We start from the raw sequence: 26,579 nt of genomic DNA, 5'->3' as shown, positions 1-26,579 counted from the left end.
GCTAACTGGATGTAGTAGCATGTGCCTGTAATCCTAGCTACTCGGGAGGCTGAAGCAGGAGAATCACTTAAATCATGTGAACCGGGGGGTGGAGGTTTCAGTGATCCACTGCACTCCAGCCAGGGCAACAGAGCAAGACCCTGTCTCAAAAAAAAAAAAAAAAGTTTGTAGTATTTGTATCCTAGAATATTAAGGTTAGGATTAACAATGCATTTTCACTAAATATAAATGAAATTCAAATATGAGGATTGCTAGTGTTTTCTTCACAGGAAGAATAAGATACTTAAAAAAGGTTAGACATTTCTCTTAGCATATTTGTTTTAGTCCTCCTCGAAAATGAAAAATGTCAGATCCTCCAAATGTTTGAAATTACATATTTATGAATGAGTGAATTGAGGAGCTGAAGTAAAAGGAGTTACTTTACTTACCTGAAGTACTTTTGCCTCATCTGCTTTGACAATTTTTCCCCTCTTTTGCCCCCAGGTTCAGCAAACAGGCTGTTCCAAATTGCAGTTATTTGGAGATTTGACAGTACAGGAAGGGAAATTCCATGACAACCACTTGGTCAGCGTAGGGGCTGATATTGTGAGTCTGCTGACCATAGCAGCTTTCCTTATGTGATTCTGATGCTAATGCATGTCCTATACATATAGAAAGAGACAGGAGTGTGTGAGGAAATCTGCTAGTGATGCAGAAAAATGGAGAGAGATTAAGAGGGCAACCATATCATCCTTCTCCTTATCTCAAGGTGAGGCAGGGATGCCTCTGTCAGACAGAGGAGATCACAGAAGAGAATACATTTGTTTTTTGATCTCAGAGAACAAAACCAATCTTTCTGTTTTTCTGTAGCTTCTGGCATGATAAAGAGAAAAATCTATCTGTGTGTTGGGGGCAGGGTTGGACCTTGAATAGCTAATGTTCTTTTATTTCTTGTCTTCCAAAAGGAAACAATAATTTTTTTTCTTGGTTTCTTATTTTCTTGGTTTTGATTAAATTATATATAAGATAATGTATGTGAAAAGTAGGCATTAGTGTACACTTGATATATGTTTATTGATGTGGGGTGCATTCCTTCTTAATGAAAGATTAAATTTTATATAATGTTTTAAAAACTGTGTCTTTACAATTGAGGAATGAAATGAAAGATAATGACAAGTAGAAAGCAGTCTCTCTACTTTTCTCTAAATAAAAACTTCAGGGAAAATTCTATCATATAATAATGCAAGAGGTCACCATTTCTATTTACTTGGTGATGTCTGTCCAGATTCTGTGCTGATAATGATTTTTGGCTGAATCTGTTTTTAGGCATTGAAAGGGTTCTGGAGTTTGAGATGAAAGACTCTGTCATCCAGCAGGCTAGGAGAGTAGACAAATTGGGGTAATTTGGAAAAAGAAGAAAAAAATTGTTATATTTTCATTCACAGAATGAAAGCTGGGGACTTTCCACATAAGGATAATGAAAAACCTGAATTGAAAAGGCCAAATAGTTTTCTTTATTCATTATTTCATTTATTTTTTTCTTTGTTAATTCATTCATTAACTTCTTCCAAAAATTATTTATTAAAAGTTTGTTTATGTTAAATGTTGTGTTAGAGATACAGAGAAAAATAAGACACAGGTGTTACTTACTAAAGCAGTTTACAGCGGTAGAGGAGGTACACATATTAAGAAATAATAATAAAACTTGCACATTAGGTACCAGCTTGGCCACAGCAGGGTAGAGCACCAAAGGCTCTTGGGGTGACTGATTCTAGGCCTTGGGTGAACATAATCAGTAGCCAGGTAGTGGTTTCAGCGGGTCTTGAGTAAGACCCAGTGCTGTGCTGACTTCAGTTCTAACCCAGCACAGTCCCATTGGTGGTGGCCACAGGAGTGCTTGTGTCACCCCACTTCCAGCTCCAGAGAGCTTATCACTTTCTGTTTTGGGAGAAAGTAAGGGAAGGGAACAAGAATCTCTGCTTGGTAATCCAGAAAATTCTTCCAGGTCTTATCCAAGACCACCAAGGCAGCACTTCCATGAGTCTGCAAGAATCACAGCATTCCTTGGTGTGAGCTTCCCCCAAATGCAGATATGGGTTACATCACAACACCAAAGTCCTTTTAAATACCTGGAAAGACTTTACAAGGATGACAGGCACAAATAAGCCCAGACTGCAAAGACTACAATAAATACATAAGCCTTCAATGTCCAGAAACCAGTGAACATCCATAAGCATCAAGACCATCTAGGAAGTCATAACTTCACCAAATGAACTAAATACTGGAGAAACAGATACGTGACCATTCAGATAGAGAATTTAAAATTGGCATTTTAAGGAAACTCAAAGAAATTCAAGATAACATAGAAAAGGAATTCATATTCTTATCAAAGAAATTTAACAAAAGCTTGAAATAATTAAAAAGAATCAACCAGAAATTCTGGTGTTGCAAATGCAGTTGACATATTGAAGAATGTATCAGAGTCTTTTCTAATAGCATAGTTGATCAGGCAGAAGAAAGAATTAGTGAGCTGGAAGACAGGCTATTTGAAAATACACAGTCAGAGGAGACAAAGGAAAAAATAATAAAGAATGAGGCACAACTACAAGATCTAGAGAGTAGCCTCAAAAGTGCAAATTTAAGAGTTTTTGGCCTTAAAAAGAAAGTAGAGAAAGAGATAGGGTATAATGTTTATTCAAACAGATAACAGAGAACTTCCCAAACCTAGAGAAAGATTAATATCCAAGTACAAAAAGGTTGTAGAACACCAAGCAGATTTAACCAAGAAGACTGCCTCAAGGCATTTAACAAACAAACTCCCAAAGATCAAGAATAAAGAAGGGATCCTAAAAGCAGAAAGAGAAAAGAAACAAATAATATACAAAGGAGCTCTAATACGTCCGGCAGCACACTCCTCAGTAGAAGCTTTCCAGGTAAGGAGAGAGTGGCAGAACATACTTAAAGTGCTGAAGGAAAAAAAAAAAAAAAACTTTTACCCTAGAGTAGTATATCTAGCAAAAAATATTTTTCAAACATAAAGGAAAAATACTTTCCCAGAGAAACAAAAGCAGAGCTTTCATCAATAGGAGACCTGTCCTAAAGAAATGCTAAAAGGAATATTTTACTCAGAAAGAAAAGAACATTAATGAGCAGTAAGAAATCATCTGAACATGCAAAACTCACTGGTAATAGTAAGCACACAGAAAAACAAAGTATACTATTACACTGTAATTGTGATGTGTAAACTACTCTTAGGTAGAAAGATTAAAAGACAAATCAATAACATAATAACTACAACAACTTTTTAAAGACATAGACAGTACAATAAGATATAAATAGAAACAACAAAATCTTTAAAAGCAGGGGGATGAAGTTAAGGTGTAGAGTTTTTGTAAGTTTTAATTTTTGCTTGCTTGCTTGTTTATGCAAAGTGTTAAGTTGTTATCAGCTTAAAATAATGGATTCTAAGGTAGTATTTGCAAGCCATGTATATGGTAACCTCAAATTTTAAAAAAACACACAATGGATACAGAAAAATAAAAATAAACAACAAGAAATTAAATTATACCACCAGAGAAAATCACCCTCACTAAAAGAAGATAGGAAGGAAGGAAAGAAGAAAGAGAAGACTACACTATAGAACAAATGGACTTAATGGATATTTACAGAACATTATATTCAATGGGATACAGCAAAAGCAGTACTAAGAGGAAAGTTTGTAGCTATAAGTGCCTACATCAAAAAAGAAAAAAAACTTTAAATAACCTAACAATGCATCTTAAAGAACTAGAAAAGCAAGAGCAAACCAAATCCAGAATCAGTAGAAGAAAAGAAATAATATTGATCACAGCAGAAATAAATGAATTTGAAATGAAAAAAATCAATACAAAAGATCAACAAAACAAAATGTCAGTTTTTTAAGAAAATAAACAAAGTTGACAAACCTTAGCCAGACTAAGAAAAATAGCAAGAAGGATCAAATTAATGAAATCGAAGATGAAAAAGGAGGTAGTACAACTTATACCACAGAAAATCAAGGGATCTTTAGTGGCAACTATGAGAAACTATATGCCAATACATTGGACAATCTAGAAGAAATGGATCAATTCTTAGACACATACAACCTCCCAAGACTGAACCATCAAGAAATACAAAAACTTAAAAGACCAATAACAAGTAACAAGGTCAAAGCTATATTAAAAAGTCTCCCAGCAAAGAAAAGCCTGGGACCTGATGGTTTCACTGCTGAATTCCAGAAAACATTTAAAGAGCGAATACCAGTACTACTCAAACTGTTTCAAAGAATAGTGGAGGGAATACTTCCACACTCATTCCATGAGGCCAGTATTAGGCAGATACTAAACCAGACAAAGACATGAGAGAAGAAAGAAAGAAAGAAAGAAAGAAAGAAAGAAAGAAAGAAAGAAAGAAAGAAAGAAAGAAAGAAAGAAAGAGAGAGAGAAAGAGAGAGAAGGAAGGCAGGCAGGAAGGAAGGAAGGAAGGGAGGGAGGAAGGGAGGGAGGGAGGGAGGGAGGGAGGGGAAGAGAAAGGAAGAAAGAGAGAAAGAAAGAAAAAGAGAGAAAGAAAGAAAGAAGAAAGAAAGAAAGAAAGAAAGAAAGAAAAGGGAAGAGAAAGGAGAAAGAAAAGAAAGAGAGAGAAAGAAAAGAAAAGAAAACTACAGGCCAAGATCACTGATGAAAATTGAAGCAAAAATACTCAACAAAATGCTAGCAAACTGAATTGAATAATACATTAAAAAGGTCCTTCATTATGACTAAGTGAAATTTGTGCAAGTGAGGAAAGGATGGTTCAACATATGCAAAGCAAACAATGTAATAAATTACATCAATAGAATGAAGAACAAATCCATATGATTATTTTAAGTAATGCTCAAAGAGTACTTGATAAAATTTAACTTTCTTTTATTATAAAAACCCTCAAAAAACTGGGTATAGAAGGAACATACCTCAAAATAATAGAAGCCATATGACAGACCCATAGCTAGTGTGATACTGATGGAGAAAAATTGAAAGCCTTTCCTCTGAGATTTGGAACATGACAACAATGCCCATTGATACAGTTTGGCTGTGTCTTCACCCAAATCTCGTCTTGAATTGTAGCTCCTACAATCTCCACTTGTTGTGGGAGGGATCCAGGGGGAGGTAATTGAATCATGGAGGTGGGTTTTTCCTGTGTTGTTCTCGTGATAGTGAATAAATCTCATGAGATCTGATGGTTTTACAATGGGCAATTCTACTGCACATGCTTTCTTGCCTGCCACCATGTAAGATGTACCTTTGCTCCTCCTTCATCTTCTGCCATGATTGTGAGCCTCCCCTAGCCATGTGAAACTGTGAGTCCATTAAACCTCTTTTTCTTTATAAATTACCCAGTCTTAGGTATGTCCTTATAGCAGCACAAGAATGGACTAATACAGTAAATTCATACCAGGTAGTGGGGCACTGCTATAAAGTTACCTGAAAATGTAGAATTGATGTTGTAACTGAGTAGCAGGCAAAGGTTGGAACAGTTTGGAGGACTCAGAAGAAGACAGTAAAATGTGGGAAAGTTTGGAACTTTCTAGAGACTTGGAGGGCTCAGAAGACGGGAAAATGTGGGAAAGTTGGGAACTTCCACTTCCTAGAGACTTGTTGAATGGCTTTGGCCAAAATGCTAATAGTTATATGGACAGTAAATTCCAGGCTGAGGTGGTCTCAGATGGAACTTCTTGGGAACTGGAGTAGAGGTCACTCTTACTATGCAAAGAGACTGGCGGCATTTTGCCCCTGCCCTAGAGATCTGTGGAACTTTGAACTTTGAGAGAGATAATTTAGGGTATCTGGCAGAAGAAATTTCTAAGTGGCAAAGCACTCAAGAGGAAGCAGAGCACAAAAATTTGGAAAACCCCATTTTCCGGGGAGAAATTCAAGCCAGCTGCAAAAATTTGCATAAGTAATGAGGAACCAAATGTTACTCACCAAGACAATGGGGAAAATGACTCCAGGGCATGTCAGAGACCTTCAAGGCACCCTTCCCATCATAGGCCTGAAGACCTAGGAAGGAAAAATGGTTTCCTGGGCTGGATCCAGGGCCCCCCTGCTGTGTGCAGTCTCCAGACTTGGTGCTCTGTGTCGAGTCAATGTACAGCTTGGGCTGTTGCTTCAGAGGATGCAAGCCCCAAGCCTTGGTGGCTTCCATGTGGCATTGAGCCTGCAGGTACACAGAAGTCAAGATGAGGTTTGGCAATCTCTGCCTAGATTTCAGAGGATATATGAAAATGCCCAGATGTCCGGGCAGATGTGTGCTGCAGGCATGTGTCCCTCATGGAGAACCTATGCTAGAGCAATGCAGAAAGGGAATGTGGGTGGGAGCCCCCACACTCACAGCCTTCACTGGGTCACTGCCTAGTGGAGCTTTGAGAAGAGGAGGGCCACCGTCCTCCCAACCCCAGAACGGAGATCCACGCACAGCTTGCACCATGTGCCTGGAAAAGTCACAGACACTCAAGGACAGTCCATGAAAGCAGCCAGGAGTGGGGCTGTACTCTGTAAAACCACAGGGACAGAGCTGCCCAAGACCATGAGAACTCACCTCTTGCATCAGTGTGACCTGGATATGAGACATGGAGTCATAGGAGATCATTTTGGAACTTTAAGGTTTAATGACTGCCCTATTGGATTTCAGAGTTTCATGGGGCCTGTAGCCCCTCTGTTTTGGCCAGTTTCTCCCATTTGAAAAGGGTATACTTACCCAATGCCTGTATCCTTATTGTATCTAGGAAGTAACTAACTTGCTTTTGATTTTACAGACTCATAGGCAGAAGTGACTTGCCTTGTTTCAGATGGGACTTTGGACTGTGGACTTTTGAGTTAATGCTGTAGTGAATTAAGACTTTGGGGAACTGTTGGGAAGGAATGATTGGTTTTGAAATATGAGGACATGAGATTTGGGAGGGGACAGGGGTGGAATGATATGGTTTGGCTCTGTCCCCACCCAAATCTCATCTTGAATTGTAGCTCCCCATGTGTCATGGGAGGGACCCTGTGGGAGGTAATTGAATCATGGGAGTGGGTTTTTCCTGTGCTGTTCTTGGGATAGTGAATAAGTCTCATGAGATCTGATGGTTTTATAAAAGGTAGTTCCCCTGCACATGCTCTCTTGCCTGCCTCTGTGGCAAGACGTGCTTTTGCTTCTCCTTTGCTTCCACCATGATTGTGAGTCTTCCCCAGTTACGTGAGACTGTAAGTTCATTTAACCCATTTTTCTTTATAAATTATTCAGGCTTGGGTATGTCTTTATAGCACAATGAGAATGAACTAATACACCCATTTTCATAACTGTTATTCAACATAGTACTGGAAGTCCTACCTAGAGTAGCCAGACAAGAGAAAGAAATAAAGGGCATCCAAACTTGAGAGGAAGAAGTCAAGTTATCCTTTTTTTGCAGATGATATGATCTTATATTTGTAAAAAACCTAAAGACTCCACCTTAAAATATTAAAACTGATAAACAAATTCAGTAAAATTGCAGGATATAAAATCAGCATACAAAAAACAGTAGCACTGGTATTGCCAACAGTGAACAATGGGAAAAAGAAGAGCCAGGTATGGTTGCTTATGCCTATAATCCCACACTTTGGGAGGCCAAGGTAGGAGGATCGCTTGAGCTCAGAAGTTTGAGACCAGCCTGGGAAACATAGTGAGACCTTGTCTGTACTAAAATTTTAAAAAATTAGCCAGGTGTGGTGGCACATGCCTATAGTTTTAGCTACTTGGGGGTGCTGAGGTGGGAGGTTTGCTTAAACCCAGGAAGTCTAGGTTGCAGTGAGCCTTGATCATGCCACTGCACTCCAGCCTGCACAACAGAGTGAGACCTTGTCTCAATTAGGAAAAAGAAAAAAAAAAAAAGAGCCCAAGAAAAGTAATCCCATTGTCTCATTTACGGTAGGTACAAGTAAGATTAACTACCTAGGAATTAACTAAATAAGTGGAAGATCTCTACAATAGAAAACTAATGAAAGAAATTGAAGAGGACACATTAAAAAAAATGGAAAAATATTACATGTTCATGGATTGGAAGAATCAATACTGTTAAAATGTCTGTTCTACCCAAGGCAATCTACAGAATCAATGAAATCCCTATGAAAGTACCAAGGATACTCTTCACAGAAATAGAAAAAAAATCCTAAAATTTATATGGAACTCAAAAAACCCAGAACAGACAAAGCTATCCCAAGCAAAAGGAACAAAACTGGCAAGATCACATTACCTGACTTCAAATTATACTGCAAAGCTATAGTAACCAAAATGGCATGGTACTGGCATAGAAACAAACACATATACTAGTGGAATGGAATAGAGAACCCAGAAATAAATCCATACATCTACAGTGAATTCATTTTTTACAGTTTCCAAGAGCATACACTGGGGAAAGGACAGTCTCTTCGATAAATGGCACTGGGGAAAACTGGATATCCATAGGGAGAAGAGTGAAACTAGACCTTATCTCTCACCATATACAAAAATAGAATCAGCCTGGCATTGTGGGTCATGCCTGTAATCCCAGCACTTTGGGAGGCCGAGGTGTGTGGATCACAAGGTCAGGAGTTCGAGATCATCCTGACCAACATGGTGAAACCCCATATCTACTAAAAATACAAAAATAAGCTGAGCGCAGTGGCACGTGCCTGTAATCCCCGCTACTCAGGAGGCTGAGGCAGGAGAATCACTTGAACCCGGGAGGCAGAGGTTGCAGTGAGCCGAGATCACTCCACTGCACTCCAGCCTGCATGGCAGAGCGAGACTCTGTCTCAAAAAAAAAATAAATAAACTTACATCTAAGACCTCGAACTAGGAAACTACTTCAAGGAAACATTGAGGACACTCTCCAGGACATTGGACTGGGCATGGATTTCTTGAGTAATATTCCATAAGCAGAGGCGATGAAAGCAAAAATGGACAATGATTAATGGTTAATGGTTCATATTAAGTTAAAAAGCTTTTGCATAACAAAGGGAACAATCAACGAAGTAAAGAGACAACCCACAACATGGAAGAAAATATTTGCAAACTATCTGTCTGACAAGGGATTAATAACAGAATGGATGAAGAACTCAAACAAGTCTATGCAAAAAAAAAAAAAAAATCTAATAATCCATTTAAAAAATGGGCAAAAGATCTCTATAGACATTTCTCAAAAGAAGACATATAAAGGGCAAATAGGTATATGAAAAGGTGCTCAACATCACTGATGATGAAAGAAATGCACATCAAGACTACAGTGTGATATTATCTTCCCCAGTTAAAATGGCTTATATCCAATAGACAGGCAATAACAAATGCTGGCAGGAATGTCGAGAAAAGGGAACCCTCATACACTGTTGGTGGGAATATGAATTATTACAACCACTATGGAAAACAGTTTAGAGATTCTTCAAAAAAACTAAAAATAGTAGTACCATATGATCTGGCAATGCAGCTACTAGATATATACCCAAATGAAAGGAAATCAGTATGTCAAAAGATACCTGTACTCTGTTTATTGCAGTGCTACTCACAGTATTGAATATTCCAAGATTTAGAAGTAACCTAAGTGTCCATCAACAGATGAATTGGTAAAGAAAGTGTGGTACATATGCACAATGAAGTACTGTTCAGCCATCAAAAAATAAAATGAGATCCTGTCATTTGCAACAACATGGACGAAACTGGAGGTTACTATGTTAAGTAAAATAAGCCAGGCATAGAAAGACAAACTTCACTTGTTCTCACTCATTTGTGGGAGCTAAAAATTAAAACAATTGAACTCATGGAGATAGACAGTAGAAGGATAATTACCAGAAACTGGGAAGGGTAGTAGAGAGGAGTGGGTAGGGGACAAGTGGGGATGGTTAATGGGTACAAAACATAGTTTGAAAAAATGTATAAGACCTAGTATTTGCTAGCACAACAGGGTGACTATTTTAAAAAATAATTTAATTGTACATTTAAAAATAACTAAAAGTGTGTAATTAGATTGTAACACAAAGTATAAATGCTTCAGGTGATGGATACCCCATTTACTCTGATGTGATTATTATGCATTACATGCTTGTATTAAAATATCTCATGTATCCCATAAATATGTACACCTACTATGTACCCAAGAAAATAGAAAATTAAAAAATAATACAATGGTATACTGTATGTTTAGTATGTAGAGGCAGCTATAATGTACACTGTAGGAAAGTACAAAGTGATGCTGCTTCTGTCTATGGATTGGGAATGGACAGTGGATCAGCAAAGGCATGACAGAGACCATGATGTGAAATGTGGTTCTAGAAGAATGGGTAGGAATAAGCATAGAAGACAAACTATTTATATCCCGTGACCCAACAATTTTACTTCTAGGCTATTTAGAATAAATAACCAGGCATATGCATGAGTGTTATTGCAACAATGGATAAGAACAAAAAAATGCTGTTTTCAACAATAAAGCATTGTATAAATAAATTATGGTGCAGCCACCTTATAGAATATTAATGTAGCTGTTTAAAAGTGTGTTGTAGAAGAATACAGGAGAAAATGTTCATTATATTGTGGAGTGAAAAAAGGTAACTTTTAAGTTTGTACATTTTGATTCCAAGTGTGTGTATATTTATATAAAGTATATAAATATACATATAATTAGAAGAAAGATATTCTCTGTGATGCTAACTCTGTTTATCTTTGAATGGTAGAATTATGAATAATTATTATTGTTATTCTTTGTGCTTTCCAGAATATTTTTCTAGTAGATCATTTTGGTAACCAGAAAAAAATTACTGAAGAACAAAAATAATTTTGCTAATAATACAAGAAACACTCTTGGATGTGTTGTCAATTGTCTTGAATTCAAGTTTGCTGATACTATACTGTGAATATATGAACTTGAGCAATTTATGAATTATATGGGTCTCATTTCATCATCTACAATTGAGGTTTTTTTCTCATGTTTATTTCTTTATTTCCTTCTTATAATTTACTTATGTTTATATACTAGGTGAGATGACTTGGTTAAATGGCAAAGAATAATGCATGAACATTCTAGTATATCAAATCAACCCATCATTACCTTTTGCTATTTGTATTATACCACCTCCATCATAACAGAGCAGGAATATGTTCTGTGGAACATATATGTTATTTGGAACAATCTCAATGGATTTTTGAAATATGTGTTTCCCTTGATAAGTGTGGTAGGTGGCCCCCAAAGGTATCTATGTGCTAGATAGAACCTGTGAATATTACCTTATTGCAGATCTGTTTAAGGTAAGGATCTTGAGATAGAGTGATTATCTTGTACTTTGTGGGTGGGCCCTTAATGTAATCATAAGTGTCCTTATAGGAGAAAGGCAAAAATGTAATGTACAATTGATCTTTGAATAACATGGGTTTGAACTGTGCAGGTCTACTTAGATGCAGATTTTCGTTTGCCTTTACTACCACTGAGACAACAAGACCAACCCCTCCTCTTCCTCCTCCTCCTCAGTCTACTTAATGTGAAGATGAGCATGATCCACTTTCACTTCATGAATAGTAAATATGTTTCTGTCCTTATAATCTTCTTAATACCATTTTCTTTTGTCCAGCTTACTTTATTGTAAGAATACAGTATATAATACATATAACATATAAAATATGTGTGAATCAACTATTTATGTTATGAGTAAGGCTTCCAGTCAACGGTAGGCTATTAGTAGTTATGTTTTGGAAGAGTCAAATGTTTTACATGGATTTTGGACTGTGTGTTGGGGGGGTTGACACTCTGAACCCCTATGTTTTTCAAGGGTCAACTGTATTGTACTTTTAAAAATGTGTTGAGAGGATAGACATATTAAGTGATCTTACCACAATAATTTTAAAAAGTATTCTGGGAGAAGAGGGGACGTTTACATGTTGGGGAGGGAGCAGTGTGAATGACATCAGATGCCACAGGGAAGACTAAGGAAAGGTCTCTGATGACCACGGGAGAAAGTGTAATTTGAGAATCAGGAACAAGTGGGATTGCAGAAGTTAAAGGATGATGATAAGTTAGGAAACGAAATTCAGACCACTTCTCTCACTGCAGCAAAGGAAAGAAGATGACGTTACACAAGTCAGCAGAGTCAAGTAAAGGCTTTTGAAAATGTTGATTTAAGAGCAAAAGAGAAGAAAGCACAGAAGAAACTGATGATTTTAAGAAAAAAGAAGAATGTGAAAACAATATTCAATTCTAAAAAAGATATGATCAAGACTACAGTTGGTAAGGAACAGATTACATTTTCTAAAGAAATATTTGGGAATTACTTGTCCCAGGCATGACCTCTGCTTCCTGAAGGAAGGAATCATGTTGATTTCATTCACTCTGTATCCATGGGAACTAATACAGTGCTTAATACAGTTGCTCAATAAAACATTGTTGCTAAGAGGGAGGCGGAGAGAGAGAGAGTGATTGAAATTTTACTACATAGAAAAAGGAATGTGATGGAAGCAGAGAGACATTTGAAGATGCTATGCTGCTAGCTTTGAAGATGGAGAAAGAGATCACGAGCCAAGGAATGCAGGTGATCTTTAGAACCTGGAAAAAGAAGTGAAACTAATTCTTCCCTGAGTTTCCAGAGAGAGCATGGCTCTGCTGACATCTTGACTTAAGCCAAATGAAACTGACTTCACACTTCTAGCCTCCAAGACTGTAAGATAATAAATTTCTGTTGTTTTAAGCCACTACGTTTGTGGTAATTTATTATAACAATGGAAAGCCAATATGATAGGATTTTCATATTTTTTAGTATGTCACATTATCCCATGGAACACTGAGAAGTCTTTGTATAATTTATCCCAAGCTGTATTTTGGTCCTGAAAATGCAAGTCTCTAAAGACTAGCCTCCATTCTTCTTTCTCTTTTCTAAGGAAGGTCCAGGACTTTACCTCTTAAAATTCCTTGAAAGTTCAGTATTCAATAAATATAAGACTATTCAGGCAGGTAGAAATCAATAGAGCAGGAATGTAGTCTTCTAAGAATTATATTTAAATGAACAGTAAAGTTTCAGGGTTCAAAATCAATGTGCAAAAATCATTAGCATTTCTATACACCAATAACAATAAAGCAGAGAACCAAATCGAGGGCTCAATCCCATTTAAAATAGCTGCAGAAAAAAGTACCTAGTAATACATTTAACCAAGCAGGTGAAGGATCTCTACAAGGAGAACTGTAAAATACTCGTGAAGTAAATTATCGGTGATACAAACAAATGGAAAGAATCACATGCTCATGGATTGGAAGAATCAATATCATTAAAATGACCATATCACCCAAAGTGATCTATGGATTCAATGAAATTCCTATCAATTTACCAACATCACTTTTCCACAGTATTAAATAAAAAGGACTAATATCCAGAATATACAAAGATCTCAAACAACTCAGTAAGAAAAAAACAATCTCATTAAGAAGTGAGCAAAGGACAGGAACAGACATTTTCAAAAGAAGACATTCAAGTGGCCAAGAAACATATGAGAAAATGCTCAACATCACTAATCATCAGAGAAATGTAAATTAAAAAAATGAGATATCATCTTATACCATTCAGAATGACTACTATTAAAATGTCAAAAAAAAACAGATGTTGGCAAAGATGCAGACAAAAGGAAACACTTATACACTGTTGGTGTGAATGTAGATCAGTACTGCCTCTATGGAAAACAAAGTTCCTCAAATAACTAAAAGTAGAATTACCATTCCACGAGGCAACCTCACTGTTGGGTTTCTACCCCAAAGAAAACAAATTATTATGTAAAAAAGACATCAGCAATCGTATGCTTATAGAGGCGCTATTCACAATAGCAAAGTCATGGAATCAACCTGTGTCCATCACATATGATTGAATAAAGAAAATGTAGTACATATAAACCATAGACTACTACTCAGCCATAAAATGATAAAATCATGTCTTTTGCAGCAACATGAAACTGGAGGCTATTTTCGTAAGTGAAATAACTCAGAAACAAAGTCAAATATCACATATTCTTACTTTTAAGTGGGAGCTAAACAATGTGTACACATGTACATACAGAGTAGAATAATAGACATTGAAGACTCCAAAAGGTTGGAGGTGAGAGAGGGGTAAGGGATGAGAAGTAAATTACCTATTGGGTATAATGGACACTATTTGGGTGATGGTTACACTAAAAGCCCAGACTTCACCATTGTGCGATATAACCATATAACAGAACTGCACTTACGCCCCCTAAATCTATAAAAAAATTAAATTTAAAAAAATGAAGAGATTGGACCAGATAAAACTTATGCTTTCTGAGGTGTATTTTTTAATGTTAACAGTATAGATGTCATTTTATTCTTTGAATATTATTCTCTTGAGGATCATTTTTTATTATGCTTACACTCTCACTATTTTGAGAGTATTACAATGTAAATAACTGCATAGCTAGCTTCTGCTCAACGGATATCTTGTTTTAAATATATTGTCTTTTATTATTATTTTTTAAATTGTCACTTTTATGATTTCATACTAGGAAACTGTGATGCTAGAGCATCACAGACATTGAGGATATAATTTGGACAGATTGGTAGTTTCATGTTTTGGGCATTTCCATAATATGATTTAAGTGAACCTGACTTGCATTCACCTTTAACTATTGCTCCTTTTCTTCGAGGTCAAGTGTCTTGCAAGAGTAATCTGTGTTTCACTGGGTCTCCATTTACTCATCTTCATTCATTCTTTAACTCATCAACATCCTGAATTTTTGCTTTGTTTATCTTTGTTCCTGTGGTGGCTACCACAGCAGTCGCTACATTTTAAGTGTTCAATAACTCTTTTGAAATCGATAAGGTTTTTCATCACCCACTTTCCTGCAGGGAAGAATTCCTTGAGAAATCTTGATTGTGCCCTTTATTTTCTATTAAAAAATAGCAATGTAATCTCTAATGACAATAAAAAATAGGGAGCAGCAGTTTGCAGATATCAAACTGTTATCAAAAATATAGTGAGAGAAGTGGTGTTTGAAGGACACAGAAGCCAATTATTTCTCTAAATGTTCTGTGCTCTCTCCTTGAATCTGGACAGCCTCTAGATCCAGAGGTCAAAATGCAATGCTCTCATATCACATGTTGGTCAACTGATATTCTAAGACAATATGAAACCTGCTACATTTTCTATAGAAATATTTTTGAAAATATTGTGTCCCTGTTAAAAAAAAAGCCTGCATGGGAAATTTATTTTATAGAAAAAGTATATTTTAAAAATCGTTGCTTCCTTTAGAAACCTTTGATTTTACCATTTTTGCCAATAAAAACTACACAGCATACTTTTTTTTTTTTTTTTTTGCTGGGCTACTAGAAAGCGTAGCGCTAAATATGTGGGTTGCCTTATTTTAGCAGTTACTTAGATCTTACGGCTAAAGTCTGGGATTGTGATGAAGTTTTAACCTTCACAGTAATCCCAATCAGTTATTTGCAGATGTCTAGAGCACCAGCCAGAGAGTTAGGTGTAGCATGCATACTCAAATGGGAGAGAGCTGTGATGGATTCTTTACTCTGCCATCAGTGGGAATTCGAGAGTGGTGGGATGAATGTGTGCATTTTCTGGTCATGGTCTGTGTGTGCTACTTATTTACTCCACTTTTATCTCTATTTAATTTTCCTTGGAACAGAGTGAAAAAAAATTTGTCATCATGATCTATTTAGTTTTGTATCAATTTCACCAAGCAATTTGTTTCATGGAGTATTTCAGGGTGTCGGAATCAACTATACCAAAACTCTGTATAACATTTGAAACACAAGGTAAGCAGTCTATTCACAAAGTAATTAAGAAATTTAATTAATTCTAATACTCTACTGTATACTAGATATAGATGTATTTTATACATATATACATATATATTTGCACACATATATACATATGTAAAAACTTGCAACATACCAAATGGATGTAGACATTAATAATACCCAGGGATCTTCAGTCTGCAAAATCTATTCAAATCACCACTTCATAATCTACAACTCTTAATTTCTTTTCCTACAGAGCATGTTTTTATTTTATTTTATTTTTTTCTTACATCTTCCAATTCCTTCAAATTCCCCAGGACTTGGGAGTATGGGCTGACTTTTAGGGGAATTCTTTCCTAGCCGTCTGGGTCATTCACTCTTGTCTACTGAGTATTTGTGACATGCCAAGACTTTTACTTTGTGCCAGTAATTCAGGAGAGAAGGCAGATGGCCATAGTGCCTGCCCTCTAGGGACTTAAAGCCTAGATCCTGCCTCCTTGAGCCAGAGCTCTTGACCCTTTTTTTTTTTTTTCTGGAAGTCATGATGGTAAGTAGTTATTCTCATTAAACAGAGGACCATGTGTCACGACTACTGTTCCTAATGTCATTGAGTTGGAAAGGCATCATCTCTTACTTTTCTTGGTTCTTATCCTTCTAGCAACCTATTTTGACTTGGAGAAAGAGTTGCTTTCTCCATTCTGTTTAATGGCTAACATATCCACTCAATCAGACAAAGCCCAACTCTCTCCCCAATTGTATCCATTAATTTAATGTATTTATAGTAAGTTGTTTCATTTTCTCTTTATAATGATATGAGATACAAATACTACTCTAATGAATACCAAGCATCCATGGGCTTGACTTTTCTGTCAATACATAATATAGATATATTAAATACCCGGATCTGTAAGCCTCCTGGAAACTGATAATCTATTTAGCATAAACATCCTATGTTCAAATTGATCTTTTCCCTGGTCTTTGCTTTCCCTTTCCCCCACCTTTCTTTATGTTTTCTGCTTCCTTTCTTTCCCCTTTTATTATTTGCTGACACTAAGCAATGTTCAAGTCAACGGGTTAGATCTATGCTGTCCATGAAAGTAAGCCTTTAGTAGAGAATTCATTTTTGGCGTTCCCTTCAGATGCTGCCTAATTTTTTTCTTCACAGAGAAACTGTGGAACTTGCTGCCCTACATGATGACAATTTGTGCTTGAAAAGTTACAGTCAGAGCTAATTAATGCTGCTGATCATTTGAGGAATTTCTCTTTTAGCAATTATGCTAAACTTGGTTAAAGTAGTGGCTGGTTGGATAAAACAGGAAGCTGTTAAAAAAAAAAAAAAGCAACAAAAACTTGACTCATGAAAGCATTTCCAGCCTGAAATTTAATAAAAAAGATGCCTTACCTTCTCCTTAAGGTTTGATATGCTATTCCCATAGGCTGAGGGAGTTGTTCTGTTCTAAATCTTTGCTGAAACAGCTTCTGAAATGTGTTTGATCCAATTGGGTATTATTAGGTGATATAATTTGAAAATGTGTCCCTACCTAAATCTCATATCGAATTGTAATCCCTAATGTTGAAGGTGGGACCTGGTGGGAGGTAACTGGATCATGGGGGTGGGTTTCTCATGAATGGTTTAGCTTCATCCCTCTTGGTACTGTTTTATTGACAGTAGGTGAGTTCTCATGAGATCTGGTTGTCTAAGAGTGTGTAGCCCCTCTCCCTTCTCTCTCTTGCTCCTACTACTGCCGTGTAAGACTCACCTTCCACCATAATTGTAAGTTTCCTGAGGCCTCCGCAGAAGCTGAGCAGATGCCAGCACCATGCCTCCTGTACAACCTGCAGAATCATAAGCCAATTAAACCTTTTTTCTTTATAAATTGCCCAGTCTCAAGCATTTCTCTATAGCAATACGGGAATGGCCTAATAACCTGGGTAAAAGGGGCATAGTCTACACATTGTTTATGAGAGTTTGCTCCTAAAAGGTCACTTTTTCTTCTGACTGATACTTGAGAAAAGAGAAAAACAAAATATTTAACTGCTTTTGAGTTGCTGAGACCCTCCCAAGCCTGCCCAGGTAGGTCTCATTGGCTGAGGGTTGAGGTTGTGGTGGGGATAAAACCTTCCCAGACTCTAATAGAAATAAAAAGGAAGTTGATGATGGAAGTAGAAAATCTAAACTCTTAGGGTTAGCATGCTTAGATAAAGCCCATCATCAGCTCTTTAAATTACTACCAGGAGACTCCATGTTGGCTGTTTTAACCTTTGCTAAAGCAGTCTGAGAATCTGTCCAGTTTACTTCTTAATAAAACTCTTCTTAATAAAACTTCTTCATAAAAACGAAGCTGGCCATCAGAATCAAATGCACAGTGAGCTCTCTAGGTGAACAGCAGCAGTTTGGTCTCAGATTCCTGCAGTCCGACATTTCACTTTGTTTCCTGTGACACTTGTACAAAACCTCAGAGTTTTGTCCCTTCCTTTCTCTTCGATTATTTCACAGTCAGTATGTCAGTGAAGTTTTCAGCTGATGGCATAAGCATCTCTTGTAGGAACAAAATAAGATCCAAGAGGTATGAGGTTAGGTGAATGTACCAACTTTGGCAGTTACCAGTTCTTGCTAGCAGCTCTGGCTTCAGAACACCTTCCACCTGACTCCCACAGCGATCATAACCACAGATACGGGGAAAAAAACCTTGAAAGGCTACTTGTCTCAGGTTCATACCTTTGGGAAGATCATAGCCTAACTCTGCTGAGTCCCCCAAGAGCACATGCTTTTTAGGATGCCTTTCAGTAGCAGCAGTTAGCTGAATAACATTGCAAAGTAAATCACATTTAACTCTGGGACCTTTCCATTTTCTTCCTGAGATCCTTTCCCATTTTCTCATCTCCCTTTCCTTCATCCCTCAGTGACAGTGTCCTCTCGATGATCAGAGCAGGTCATTTGGCTGTCCACTCAGGTTCTTCCTCTCTTCTTCCTGTCCCCGAGGCTCTAATTTTTAAATATAACTGAACATCAGAATCACCTGGGGTGATAATTAAAGAAATTTAAGATGAGGCAGAGGTGGAGTGGGGAGTGAGATGTAGAAAAACATTCAATTTGAAAACAGGATAAAACATGCACAAACAATTTACCAAAGAGAATACATAGATGACAAGTAAGCACATAAGATGTTTAACATCATTAGCCAATAGACAATGCAAATTAAAATCATAATCAGATACTGTTATACACCTATCAGAATGGCCACAATGAAAAATAATAACATCAAATGCTGGCACTGTGCTACACCCATAACATGGAAAACTATTCGGTGATAAAAGGAAAGTATTCCTACACAAAACCACTTGGATTGACCTTGAAGAAGTTATATAGGTAAAAGCAAGTCATGAATTATGAGCTCAAAGCTTCTTTTAGTTGTTGAGCATTCTCATATATGCAGGGACCTGCCTGTTCTCAACTTTTGGTGTAGGTGAATGTTTCAGGACACATTAATTTATCTCTTCTTTGAATTCAGCAAAATTTATCTGTGCTAAATAAGCACTTACTTACAGATTAATGTTTCCATATATAATCATGTTCTTCCAAAGTGACTGTTACATTTCTCCAGGAAAAGGATATCTCCTTAGTATCTAATTACAATGTAGCCACATACATAATAGAGATTTCAAAATGCCTTGTTAATTATGAAATATATGAAAAGTAAGAAGATTGAAGCACGATGTAAAGAGTAGATTCTTCTACTGAGTACTTGCTTCACTGGTCAACAGTTTATTCAAAGAAACATGTGGCATTTCTAATAAGATCTTGCTAGAATACTGTTTTCCATCTTTGTTGGCATGAAAGAACTGTGTCTCTCAAGTTTGGGTGCTTGCCTATGATGTTCCTCTTTCTCTCCCACCAAGCACGCTGGTGCCATCACAGGGAATTTTTATTTGTCACAAATACATTAAAATAACTTGTCATCAGATATGGATTAGAAATAGGTCATTTGGTAGCTGTTGTAGTTTTTTTTTTTTTTTTTTGGGACAGGGTCTTGCTTTGTCACCCAGGCTGGAGTGCAGTGGCAGGATCCCAGCTCACTGTAACCTCTGCCTCCTAAGTTCAAGCGATTCTCATGCATCACCCTCCCAAGTAGCTGGGATTACAGGCATGTGCCACCATCCCTGGGTACTGTTTTGTATTTTTAGTAGGACAGGGTTTCACCATGTTGGCCTGGCTGGTCTCGAACTCCTGGCCTCAAGTGATCCACCCACCTTGGCCTCCCAAATGTTGGGATTACCGGCGTGAGCCACCACAGCCGGCTGGAATTTTTAAATTAAATTATGTTGAGTTTGTGCTCTGTTTACCATGAATGAAGTGTTTGATCTTGTCTTTCATTATTAACAGAAACTGATTATTGTGAAATATTCTCTTTTCATTTCATGTCAGCAGGGCTTGCCAATGGTAGGCCTGCTGCCTCTGAAAAAATGCCTCCTTTTTTTGAACTGCCATAGTTTCTAAAATTTTGAATGTCCTTTGGGGTAAAAGTATGTGTTTCTGAAGTTTCACTATTCTACTTTAAGTTATCTGAATGAAGAATACATCAATATATTATCATCTTGATTATTGATCTATCAATTGGAGTAGTAAATTTTGGAAATTGGTGGTTTAGTTTGCTTAGGGATTAGGACTGTGTTCTGGTAAGTTTTATATGGAATTTAAGAGTCAAGAAAAACGTTATGTGAAGGCCAAAATCAAGGACCCTGGGATGTGGATATTTTGGGACATAAAAACGGGTGATGAAGACGGAAAGAAAAACACACCTAAAAGGGGTATTGAAGGCTTAAGATTTTCTCTCCTTGACTATTTTTCCTAAGTCTAAAAATGTCTAACATAGTAACTACATTTTCTAAGGGCTTTTAAATTTAGAACTTGAAGAAGAAGAGCTATGTGTTGCTTTAGGGGGAATCACCAATTAAAATGTTTGTAGAGACTAGGTACTAAGCATGTAAGAATGGTCTTGGTGAGAGCAGTGGTGAACTAGAGAGTGCAGACCTCCAAAAAATACTTTTCCATGGCCCAAATTCAGCTGGTGAGCCAACCAGTTTGCAATGCTTACTTTTAATAATTATTATCTTATTTGATGAATACAGTTAAAATAGAATTTTTTCCTGAGCTGAAGAGAAATCTTCACAAGACATTCTAATATTTAAAAGTCAATATTCACAACCTTAGAGGCCAGAGCAGGAAGCAGTAAATGGTTTCTTTTTTTTTTTTTTTTATTTACTGCCTAAGCCAACTTAAAGCACTTTTATTAAGAGTGTACCAGATAGACATCTGGATTGAATTCTTGATTTTGTGTTTTAATTTTCTTATACATGAATTTCCCTATCTACAAGTTTAACTTTTGGTTCTAATCATTAGTTAATTCTAAGAAACATTTCTTCAACATGGAAGGCATCTGAATGACAGATGCTTCTTCTGATGACTTTGAGGTGTCCCTACAAGGATGGGTAAGTGGATTTTTTGTTGTGCTGTTGAGTATGAAAAACTGTAGCATCATTGGGTGCTGTGTTTTCATTAAATCTCATGGCCCTGCCAAATGTGAAAGTGTGGTGATATTAAATTTCTCTAGATCCCAAGTTAACTTATTATGAAGACTTAACAATTCTGGCATTTAAAAAAAAACCCAGATGGGTTGTAGAGTTTCACAAAGTTTAACATTTTCTGACCTTCTGTGGTGAAAGAGAATTAGACTGGATGCCAGAATCTGTGGGTTCTAGTCTTGGCTCTGTCACTAACCAGCTGTGTAATTTTGGACAAGTTAATTTTCCTCTATGATCCAGGATTTTTTCCTATTATAAAATAAATAAGTTAGGCTGAGAAGTTTTATAGGTCTCTTCCAATCTGATCTTATGTTATGCCAGTGATTTCTGTGTTGAGATCCTAAATTTATCACATACTAGCTAAGCCCACTTGTATAAATTCATTTCTTTTTTTCCCAGTTTTCTTATCGGTAAATGAGTATAATAATTGCACAATATGAGCAAAAAAATGGGCTAATAGATATATAAAAATTAGCTTATAATTAGTGTTCAATAAAGAGTAACTATAGTTGTTGTGAGTCTGAGATTAGCAAACCAAATACTGAATTTGAATCAAATCATTTTTACTTAAAGCCTGGACTTTCTATTGGCCATATGACCTTAAAAGAAGTCACTTAATTTTGAGTGAAATAAATTGTGCTCTTTCCAATCTCCCCCATTTACAATTTGGATAAGTTAATAGTAAACATAAAGATATTTAAGGCTTTAGGAGTCTGTATGTTGCACAAGTAAGAAAATTGTGATATTATCACTATATGTTCTTAAACACATTTCTTTGTCAAGGTTCTATCACAGTGCAATCACATTTTCATTGCAGAAAGGCTGTGTGGGATGGTTAGAAGCATGAATTGATCTGTAGGCCTTAAAAGTTTTATACTAAATGTGGTGGCACTTCTAACTTTAATCTAAAATTATCTCGGTCTTTGTTAAAAATCTGAAAGCTATAACATTTTAAATGAAACAACTCAAGCATGTCCTTAATCTGAATGTTAGAGACTTTTCCTTGACTCTCAGGAAGAGGTTCTTGAGCTCTCCCTCAGTTTCTACTTCAATGATAATTACTTATCTATCTGGATTTTTGTTGACTGTAGAGAGTAAATAGGCAAAGATAGCACTGAAAACATCTTGTTACATGGATCCTGTAAGAAATAAAAGAATACAGAAAATTTTATAGCAGAAAAGTGACAGATTCCTACTTATCCTTCTGCATTTTTAGCACCACTTATCAGAAGGAAGTGTTTCTTAGAATTTTTTAATTTAATTCATCTGGTGGTTGCCTCCATAACTCTGTTAACCATGCACTATAACTGCTATTCAAAATATATACTTTAGAAATTATTTTAAAATTTACCTCCTACTATATGAAATGCAAATGTTCTACTATCTTACTTATTGCATATATATATATGAAACTTATTGCTTATATATGCTCTCCAGCTTATTGCATTAAGTAAGAGAGCATATATAACCAATAAGGTTCATTTCTTCAAATTCTATCCACATAATTTAAATATTAATTTCTTATTTTTACATAGAATATTTTGTTCCCCACCCTGGAAGATGAGGACCTATTTCCTTTACCTATTTTTATTGCTTCTACCTGGGAACTTAAAATAACATATGCAAGTTCAAGTTTGATGGCCTTTGTGATTTTTCCATACACTAATCTTAAAAGTTGAAAAGTAAAATTGCTTACATCATTATGAGAAGTCAGCATTGTTATCTACATAGCCAAGCAGTTTATTATGATTATATACCCTTTTCTACAGTTCCAAGATCATAACCCTTGTGACTCACAAAATATACCAGTCCTAGTATCAAGTTCAAGTTTTTGGTATATATTTTACCAATCACTCAAATTCATTCTGCTCTGTTGTATCTTGCCTTTTATTTGGATCATGCTTTTCTTGTATAATTATATTTATTTACCTTCCTGAAGTTCTGATTGCTTTATTTTATTCTTTTTCAGCCTTTGCACTTAACAGGATTTTTCAAAGTATCATGAGTAAATATCAGAAGTCTGATATTCTCTTGATCAAAGGTAAGGTAGCTCCCTCTCAAAACATCATATTGATATGGCAATAAAAAAAATGGCAACTTGCCACTTGCTCTGGCAACTAGATGCTGAAGAAAGTCAGTGTACCAGGGCCAAAAACAGGATATAAGAGAAGTGCTTACATTCTGGGCTTTCCCTTGCATCTTGTTGCCAAGACAACCAAAGGCTGCCTTAATTGTTGAGGACACTATTACCTCTCTGGATAACAAAAATGGTTTTACAATTTTCGGCCACTCATTTCTGAGAGGTTGGAGGTGAAAATGAATTCCAGGAGATACCTTTGTAAAATGTTTGATACTAGAGCTCTGATGGTAATATCAAGGTGCTTAAAAGGTGTGATTAGTTCACAGTGGAGTTATGCCAATATTTTTGTCTCTCTTGACTTCTGAACTTGACTTACTTAGGATACAACCTTGGGAAGCATATTTAGCTCTGATCTCTGTGGTGTTTGGTTCATCTTGAATCTTTCTAGAATGCCTAATTGAATGGTATCCGAGAAGTTGGTGATGAATTAGATGCAGATCACAGCTGGCTGATGGAAATTGCCACTTGATTTGAGGGGTATTTAAACATATTTAAAGTGGTATGTGATTCACTTTTATGTTCTGGGATCATGGAGACAGAAACACTGGTTGTTTCTTGCTGGCTGTGGCAGCAGCCAAGTGGACTTGTGCATAGGCCTGAAGATATTCTTAAACTTTTCACAATTTAAAGGCTAAGACAAGATCTAATCCTGCTAACCATAGAGTAACAGATTTTACAGTTTATCTTGCTCAGATATGTGTTTTGACATTCGCTGGAGGTTTGAGCATAGGAGTTCAGATATTTCTGTGCTTTTTCTGTTGTCTTCTTCACCAAATGCCATATTTGGGCAAGAATATACACAGAATAGAAGGAGAAAAAGCCTTAGCCCATCTAACAGCCAAATGTACAATGCTGACTTTGTAAGGATGACAGATATTAGAGACAGATCACTCTAATATCCAAGGAGTTCCCACACATAATCCCTTTTGCCAAAAAAATTAAAATAGGATAGTTTCCTTTCACTTTGCAGGGTTTCAATGCAATTCTATCAAGTCAGGAAGACAAATAACTACTTAATCCCCCAGGTAGGTAACGACTCTCTATGCTACCTATTGTGGGTCACTGGAAGGGAATGTAAAAATGGGTCTTGACTTTATTTAGGTCAGGAAAGAAAGTTTTAAAAGTGGACTTGGCTACCACTGGGCCTTGCTATTGTCAATTCCACTATTCTCCTACAAATGGCTCAATTTCCATGTGAAAACGTGCTCTACTTAACGAAAAGTTAAGTGGAATGAGGTTAGGAAGTCAAATGCCCTGGAGTCTCAAGCATAGAGGCAATAGAGCTGACTAGAATTTTCTTACAAAGGTGAAGTAAATTAATAATGTTTTCTGGGCAATAGGTAAAATTATTCATTTTGATTTAGCCTAAAGGACTCAGTACTTCTTTTTGTGTATCTGTGGGACATGCCTGTGGAAGGGAGACTTGATTTATTAAGTGTAGCTTCAGGGAGCGAAAGTCAGACCAATGGGTAGCTGCCAGAATCTCAGAGGCAAATTGATGTCCCATTTTTAGTAAATTTACAAGATCAGGGTAAGTCTTTTATGCAATAATTTAGTTTCTTTTTTTTTCTTTTTTTTTTTTTTTTGAGACGGAGTCTCGCTCTGTCGCCCGCCCAGGCTGGAGTGCAGTGGCGCCATCTCCGCTCACTGCAAGCTCCGCCTCCCGGGTTCACGCCATTCTCCTGCCTCAGCCTCTCCGAGTAGCTGGGACTACAGGCGCCCACCACCACGCCCGGCTAATTTTTTGTATTTTTAGTAGAGACGGGGTTTCACCGTGGTCTCGATCTCCTGACCTCGTGATCCGCCTGCCTCGGCCTCCCAAAGTGCTGGGATTACAAGCGTGAGCCACCGCGCCCGGCCTTAGTTTCTGATTTTACTTTATTTTCCTTTTCATGTTCTCCAACTTCCTAACTTGCCTCATTTAAATTTTATTTTTTCCTATAATTGTGTGCACTTTCCTAAGTAATGAGCATTTCCTATTTCCTAAAGCATTAAATAAACATTTCCTAATCATTTCCTAAGAGCACTAAATAAACAAATATATAAATAAATTTCATTCATCTTCCAATGAATGAAGCCTGTAGTATAGCAGATTTGCATTCAGCATTAGGAAAAAACCTCAAACTTACAGGTAGTGTGGAAGCCACTTGTGGCACCCAGGACCACAATGATATATATATATAGGCATTGGGAGTTATCCCCTTTTGGGGGTTCACAGATTTAGCAGTCTCTTCCAAGCTTATGTAAAGTTTTATAGAATGTTCTATTCCCTATGAATTTGTGTTATAAAGGGAAGAAACAAAAAATCTTTTAGATTGTAAAAAGAAGAAAATAGAGAAAAGATATACCATGAATATTTCTTCTTGGATATTATTGCTAATTTTTGTTACTTCTGCTAAAAATAGAAGGACAAAACTGACTTTTTCAGTTGCTTCTAAACTGCCTGGATAACAATCACAAATGATTATGTTTAGAATTTTGAAGACAGCTGCTTTATAGAGAACGTGCTTTCCATCAGCTCATTTAGGTTGTAGGCTAAAAATTGAGGCGGAAGAAGTTGAAGGGATTTGGCCACAGTGGCAGCCAGTCACCAGCCAAGACAGGAAACAGATTTCATCTTCCTGTTATTAAGGGTAATTTGCCATTCACCAGACTGTACTCGTGATGACACATACTAAGGTGTGATCAACTTGTAGCTGGATGCATATCTGAAAGAATCATTTTGATAAGCATTTTAGAAAATGAACCAAATTCAAGCACTCCATACAATTGCAGCTAATGGAAGATATGCAATCTCATTTTAAACCAGCATTCAGTGGACCGTACATACAGTCCACATCTAGCCACAAGAAGAGATTTGGCTTAAAAATAGATCTGATCTGAGCTCTACCTTAGATTTAATCTTGATATAATCGGGACATAATTGTTATGCGTGTCCATATAAGAGACCACCTGAGCAGGCTTAGTGTGAGCAACAGGCTGTTTATTCACTTGGGTGCAGGTGGGCTGAGTCTGAGAAAGGAGTCAGCAAAGGGTGGTGGGATTATCATTGGTTCTTATAGGTTTGGGATAGGTGGTGGATTTAGGAGCAAT

The 26,579-nt window shown here is 36.7% G+C and overlaps 1 long non-coding RNA gene across 1 annotated transcript; it reads right to left on the bottom strand.

Annotated features, from left to right (window-relative positions):
- Positions 1-368: 368 nt before the first annotated feature.
- Positions 369-26,442, bottom strand: LOC129471369 (uncharacterized). The gene is made up of 3 exons (XR_008653566.2): positions 26,136-26,442; positions 17,524-17,599; positions 369-641 (listed from the first exon to the last, which is right to left on the bottom strand). It is a non-coding gene; the product is annotated as an uncharacterized lncRNA (long non-coding RNA).
- Between the last annotated feature and the right edge of the window lie 137 nt (positions 26,443-26,579).

The sequence above is a fragment of the Symphalangus syndactylus genome, chromosome 21 (assembly GCF_028878055.3).
Source record: "Symphalangus syndactylus isolate Jambi chromosome 21, NHGRI_mSymSyn1-v2.1_pri, whole genome shotgun sequence".
NCBI lineage: Eukaryota > Metazoa > Chordata > Mammalia > Primates > Hylobatidae > Symphalangus > Symphalangus syndactylus.
The sequence above is the reverse complement of the archived record's forward strand: the minus strand, read 5'-3'. Positions and strand labels throughout refer to the sequence as shown.